Consider the following 8,004-nt stretch of genomic DNA (forward strand, 5'->3'; position numbering starts at 1 on the left):
TCCTGACCCTAAATATATGTATATATATAGGCTAAAGCTAGGTAGAAAACCCTCCATTTTGAGAAAACCCTAGAAAACCCAACCTCCCGACTTTTTTTTTTTTTGAAAAAAATAACACATGTAATATACATGTTTTTAAGAGTTTTGGGCCAAAAAAAACAAAAAAGCGCCGAAGGAATGTTAAAAAAAAAAACAAATTTCAGCAAGTTTCTGCCTTTTTTGCCTATGTTAAACAAAACACATGTTAGTCACCCGGAGTTTGCTGAAATTTGTTTATTTTTTTAAAAACATCCCTTCGGCGCTTTTTTTTTTTTTTTTTTGCCCAAAGCTCTTAAAAATATCTATATTACATGTGTTATTTTTTTCAAAAAAAAAAATGTCGGGAGGTTGGGTAAAAATGGGGGGAGTTTTGAGTTTCCAGAGTTTTCTAAAAACAAAAGGGTTTTCTATATAGCCCTCCCCTATATATATATTTATATATATATATATATATATACATATATACATATATATTAAAACAGATGTACGAAACAAATGCCAACATATTAAAAATACACAATGGTTCCAAATACATAACAAATACAAATTTAATAACGTTCAAGACGAACGTTGGTGATAAATTCGGCAATCAAAGAAAAGTGTAAAATAAGCCCACTTTGCAAAAATCCTATATTTATGACTTACGTTTCACGACTCTATATGGATATAAAAAAATAGAAGAAACCAGGTATATATACGTATATATATACACATCTTTATCTTTTAATTTTCTAGATGCACTAATATATACATATTTTTAAGTGTATATATATATATGTGTCTATATATACTGGTTAGATGTATACATGAGTATAACTTTATAAACTAGTAAGTTTATTAGTATTATGAAAAGCAAATTTATTTATAAAATTAATAACCAGATGGGTTAAAACTAGTTTGATAGCAAGTTTTAAATGGACCTACACTTCACTTGATTATAGGCCATCATCTAACTATCACCTAAACACTCAACCTAGACCTTTCACGGCTAACCCACTCCATTCACCGTGTCACATCTCTCTTAGTTTTTCCTTTTCCTTTGAGTTGTATATGTGATTAACCATAAACATTATTGTCCCTAAATTTTGAGACCTATGCATTTGTTTATTCACCCAATGGTACTATATTGTGACAACTGGCACAAAACCGGTAACTTCCGTACACTTTAATTATTATTTAATGACTGCAATTATGTGCTTAAATGTCAACATTGACTAATTAGATGCTAAGCAAGTGAATTCATGCACGTTGTATACTACAAAATATTGCTTCATGCAATCGAGAGCGCTGCGTCAGAAATATTAGTAAACTCACCGGTAAGACACACTGTGTCAAGGAACCGCAGAAAGCAGTCAGACATTAGAATTGAGGCCTAGGTGTAGGTCCTACGACAAAGGTACATTAAAACCCAAGAGTACATATCAGGGTTTAATTTATGGTTGTTACAAAAGCTAAAACACGCACTAAAAGGCACCCGAAACACACTTTAAGTTCAGAACTAATTACGACAAAACTGCGAAACGAACGTTGGTGGCCGCCCGGATAATATTTAATCCTACAAATATTCTGTTATGATTAAAATTTTATTTTAATCAGGTTCGTGTTGAAAAATAAATTAAAACGCTTAAAAACGTTATTTTTCAAGTTTAAGCGCGTACCGTGAGTTCCTATGCGACACAGTGCTTACACTGCAAAACGCAGACAACGTAGAAAACCCAGGAATATGCCAGGAATATGCTAGGAATATACCAGGAATATGCCAGGAATATGCCAGGAATATGCCAGGAATATGCCAGGAATATACAAGGAATATACCAGTAATATGCCAGGAATATGCCAGGAATATGCCAGGAATATACTAGGAATATGCCAGGAATATGCCAGGAATATGCCAGGAATATGCTAGGAATATGCCAGGATGCCTGGAATATACCAGGAATATACCAGGAATATACCAGGAATATGCTAGGAATATGCTATATGGAATGTCTATAAATACCACCATTCCATCACTCCATCTTCCTCATCACCACACTTCCACTCTCTCCCTCTCTCTCTCTCTAGAAAAGCTACGGCCAAACACCCCCTCTCAATCCATCAATTTTTTGGTTTTGATCACCACATTCCAAGTCCATACAAGTATCAAGAATCCTGTATAAGTGTCACACCCCCAAAATCCACGTGCGGAGTATCACCGCTTGGGAGCGTGACTGACCAGGATCAAGCCACCAATCATATAGAACAATGTATATAGTTAAAGTGATAACAATTAAACCAAACCAATTCCATATGAAAGGTGTTTTCAAAACGTAAGTAAGTTAACATTGTTTAGCGGAAGCGTATAATCAAAACCCAACATAATTAAGTACGAAACGTCATAAGTGTTTAATAAGATAATCACGATCCAAGCCCACAACGACCAGCTCCTCCATGTGCAAGCTGCATGTACCTAACGACCTGCAAGGCATGTAACAGAGGATCAACAACTAGTTGAGCGAGTTCACAGAAAGTAAATGCGTAATAGTAAGTTCGTATGTAGCAGGTGGCTCTACTGGGCTGTTAGTACGTTCTATTGGTGGGGGCTTCCCATGTTGTATAACCACTAGACTATTCGTAACCATAAGTATCCTTCACAACCGAGGATAGTAATAAGTATAAGTATCCTTCACATCCGAGGATAGTAATTTAGTATAAGTATCCTTCACAACCGAGGATAGTAGTATGTATAAGTATCCTTCACAACCGAGGATAGTAGTAAGTATAAGTCTACGTAGATTGTAAGTATGTGTCCTGCACAACCGAGGACAGTGAATAGCATAAGTATGTGTCCTGCACAACCGAGGACAGTGAGTAGCATAAGTATGTGTCCTGCACAACCGAGGACAGTGGTATGGTAGTCTAGTATTAGTGTCAGTACGAATCTATTCAACCTTATTCCTTTAAAACCCATTCCCAAGCCCCGGGAATCCCATGCCTTAGTAAGGGTGTGAACTCACCTTGGTTTGCTCGGATTGTTAATTTACTTTACCAGTTCCCGATTGGTCAACCAAATCCTACCGTGGTTACAAAAGACAATTAGCTTATATGCGCGTAAATCATGTAATGCACATTCACAACACAAGTATCGTACAGTAGTGCACATAATGTCATCTAATTATAAAAAGGAAGTCACTCATCACACTGGTCAATCATTTCCATATTCACTTATATAACATATTCTAGTAGGTTGTGTGTGTTAACCATCACCTCATAACATGTGGAAATCAATAGAGTTTCTTATCAGATTTCATCTCATGCACACGTATCATTACACCATTTAACAGGTTGGCATTTCACATAAGCGGGTCATGCATTTATTAGATTGCAACTTATAGATTCATCACCTAATATTTCATAAACATTTAGACGTCCAGTTTTACATGACACACACATACAATCCAACTATCACATACCCGACGATACTACCCATACACTAACAGCTCGTGTTAGGCTAGACTACTGTGCCCTACTACATAATAAGTTCAAGTAAGAATATGATCTAAGTGGGCCGATTCAATAACCAATACCCTTATTAGGGCCGCCCAAACCCCACCAATTAGAATAAGTTGGCCGCCCAACAATCACATGACTGGACCGATTTATCCATTCCACCGATTGCATTTTTTTTTTAAACTTCAGTTGATATGACCGATCACCACACCACAATCACATGCGCTGACTATAATGGCCGCCCTTGTTTCACGATTGGACCGATTTATATACATAGTTGGCTGACAATTACTAAAGAATGCCCAAATGCCTTTTGATATATATATATATATATGTATTTGGTGTGCCTCTAATTTTTTATTGGACCAACATGCATACACAAGATTTCTCATTGAACCTCAAATTAACAACTCATAATTATTAGTGAACAGCCCTATGATCAGATTGTCGGTTTCATCACCATCAACAACAACATGCAATGCACAAGATCTAATTATTTAAAAGAATCATGGCCGACAAGAGATGGTCACATGTAGTTAGCCGCCATTTCTTATGACTTGATAATTGAACTAAAACAAAGATCACATAGACCGGTTACATACACACTAGTCGACAAACTCAATTAATCAACACACCACAAATTTTGATTTTCATTCATAAAGTCTTTCATTGAAATAACCCCATATGGCCGACCAAAGCAGATTGACCCCATGTTGCTATTCAACCAAGATACCCACTTGTTACACTTCTATTGAACCAATATAGTGGCTCAGACAACCTACTACAATTCTAGCGAAGGTAATAACAAATCAGAAACATCACAACATCCATTCAGAATTAAATTACATTAGATGTGACAAGACACTAACCGAACAAGTAATGATCAACAAGAGGGATTTGACTTCGAATGAGGGGGGGGGCCTGCCGACACGAACCAGGGAAGGGAAACACGTTTTAGGGTTTTCAAACTGGCAAGGGTTGTGCCGTATGTCTATGTATTCACGTATACATAGAAAGAGGGGTTTTGGGCCAAGTTTCATCGAGTCTAGGCCGGTTTCCATATTAAATCGATACTGGGCCAAAGCCCATTCCATGTTTTCGTTGGCAACATTGTGGACGAAGACACATAGGGTGTTTTCGGCCATGAGGTGTTTTCAGGTGGGTTAGAGTATTGGCCAAAGTTCCATTGTTTTGTTTATAAAACATAGATTAACACCACCATATTTTAAACATATACAAATAATGCACATCAAGTATAAATAATTAAAACACACTCAACAACCATCATGTATAACATATCAACTACAATACGATCTAACATATTACAACTTGTCCGGTTGTGAAACAAACAAGTCGTGTAACAGACAATCTAAACAATTGACGTGCAATTAATGCGAAGATGGAAATCTTGGAAATTCGAGTTGTCACATTATCCCCAACTTGAAAGAAATTTCGTCCCGAAATTTGGCATGCGGTTACTGAGGAAGCTAGGTAAGTTATGTCGTTCACTGGTTTTCCTGGGGTGTCACATCATCCCCCCGTTGATTTGGAATTTCGTCCCGAAATTCCGCAGTAGTAGCTTCAGCCTCAGTAGTGGATACATTGGTTCCGAATAACTGGGGGTACTTTTCTTTCATTTGGTCTTCGCGTTCCCAGGTGTACTCTGGGCCACGTCGGGAGTTCCAACGAACTCGAACAAGAGGGATTCTCTTGCTTTTGAGGACCTTAACATCCCGGTCCGTGATTTCAACTGGTTCCTCGACGAACTGCAACCGCTCGTCGATAGTGAGTTCCTTAAAAGGAACTATGAGGGTCTCATCTGACAGGCACTTCTTCAGATTCGACACGTGAAATACGTTGTGAACTGCACCGAGTTCAGCTGGTAGGTTTAGTCTGTAGGCTACCTTGCCTATTCTTTCAGTGATTTCGAACGGTCCAACATACCGTGGATTGAGCTTGCCTCGTTTACCAAATCGAACCACACCCTTCCAGGGTGAGACTTTGAGTAGCACTCGATCCCCAACTTGGAATTCGAGCGGTTTTCTGCGCAAATCAGCGTAGCTTTTCTGGCGATCACGAGCTGTCGCCATGCGTTGTCGTATCTGTGCTATTTGATCAGTAGCGTCAACTACCATTTCTGGACCTGTAATCTAACTATCCCCCACCTCTGCCCAACAGAGAGGTGACCGGCATTTACGTCCGTACAATGCCTCGAATGGAGCGGCTTGTATGCTGGTGTGGTAACTGTTATTGTACGAACACTCCACTAAAGGGAGGTGTTTTTCCCAGCTGTTGCCGAACTCGATAACACACGCCCGAAGCATGTCTTCAAGAGTCTGGATTGTTCGCTGAGACTGCCCATCCGTCTAAGGGTGATAAGCTGTGCTCATGTCTAAACGGGAGCCAAACGCTTTGTGCATCGCTTGCCATAGCTCTGACGTGAATCGTGCATCCCGATCCGAGATGATGGAGGTGGGCACCCCGTGCCTCGAAACAACTTCCTTAAGATAGATGTCTGCAAGAGTGGAGAACTTATCCGTTTCCTTTATAGCCAGGAAGTGTGCAGACTTGGTGAGTCGATCCACGATCACCCATATGGTATCATTCCCACGCTGGGATCTGGGTAAGCCCGTAACGAAATCCATGGAAATGTCTTCCCATTTCCACTGTGGTATCCTGGGTTGTTGCAGTAGACCTGCGGGTTTCTGATATTCAACCTTGACTCTTGCACAGGTCAAGCACTTGCCAACATAGGTGGCGATGTGAACCTTCATACCAGGCCACCAATATGTAGTTTTGAGATCGTGGTACATTTTATCCGACCCTGGATGTACCGAGTAGCGAGACTTGTGTGCTTCAACCATCACAAGTTCTCGTAAACCGCCATGGAGTGGGACCCAAATACGCCCCGTTACATAGTAGGCGCCGTCTTCCTTTTGTTCCATACGTTGCCTTGAGCCGCGTAAAGCTTCAGCCTTGACGTTTTCGGGTTTCAATGCTTCTATCTGAGCAGCTCGTATCTGTGCAGGAAGACTGGACTGAATAGTAAGCTGTAGCGCTCGCACGCGCTTAGGTAGGGTGTCCTTTCGACTGAGGGCGTCGGCCACAACATTGGCCTTGCCTGGATGATACTTGATGGCGCATTCGTAGTCGTTCAGTAGTTCAACCCATCTCCGTTGACGCATATTCAAATCCTTTTGCTTAAGAATATGCTCGAGACTCCTGTGATCGGTGTAAATTGTGCACCTGGTACCGTACAGGTAGTGTCGCCATATCTTAAACGCGAAAACAACAGCTCCCAGCTCTAAATCGTGCGTCATATAATTTCGTTCATGTATCTTGAGTTGCCGCGAAGCGTAGGCGATAACTTTATCCCGTTGCATCAATACACAACCAAACCCCTGTATCGATGCGTCGCAATAGACCACAAAATCATCCGTGCCCTCTGGCAATGAGAGGATAGGTGCGCTGCATAGTCTGTCCTTCAGGTACTGAAAAGCCGTTTCTTGTGTATTACCCCAACGATGGGTAACACCTTTCTGTGTCAACATAGTAAGCGACTGTGCGATCTTGGAGAAGTCTTTGATGAATCGCCTGTAATACCCCGCCAAACCCAAGAATTGGCGTATTTCTGTTGGTGTACGCGGTGCAGGCCAGTTCCTGATCGAATCTACCTTGGATGGATCGACATGAATCCCATCCCTGTTCACCACATGGCCTAAGGAGTGGACTTCACGAAGCCAGAAGTCGCATTTAGAAAACTTGGCGTACAATTGTTCCTTTCGAAGAAGTTCCAAGATAAGACGTAAGTGCTGCTCGTGTTCCTCCTGAGTCTTGGAGTAGATCAGAAAGTCGTCGATGAAGATAATGACGAACTTGTCGAGATAGGGTTTGCACGCCCTGTTCATAAGATCCATGGAAACTGCAGGCGCGTTCGTAAGCCCGAATGACATGACAAGAAACTCGTAATGGCCGTAGCGAGTTCTGAATGCTGTCTTGGAGACGTCCTCATCCCGGACTCTCAGCTAATGATAACCAGACCTTAGATCAATCTTGGAGTAGTAGCTCGACCCTTGCAACTGGTCGAATAAGTCGTCAATACGAGGAAGAGGATGGCGGTTCTTCACTGTGACCTTGTTCAGTTCGCGATAATCAATGCACATTCTGAAAGTGCCATCCTTCTTTTTCACGAATAGTACTGGAGCTCCCCAAGGCGAAAGATAGGTCGGATAAATCCCTTATCCAAGAGTTCTTGTAGCTGCGTCGATAGTTCTTCCAATTCGGATGGAGCTAAGCGATACGGTGCGCGAGGTGTAGGTGCTGTCCAGAACTATAGGAATGAAGTCGATAGGGAACGTCTACCCAGCGAGGATAATATTACAACCCTGAACTATGTGTGGCCTCTAGGCTTGTACCATAAGCTAACACTACGACAGGTTTGGTGTTCAAGGGAGTTGGTGTACGTTTTAACATTCG

Source organism: Helianthus annuus, chromosome 8 (assembly GCF_002127325.2).
Source record: "Helianthus annuus cultivar XRQ/B chromosome 8, HanXRQr2.0-SUNRISE, whole genome shotgun sequence".
NCBI classification, from domain to species: domain Eukaryota; kingdom Viridiplantae; phylum Streptophyta; class Magnoliopsida; order Asterales; family Asteraceae; genus Helianthus; species Helianthus annuus.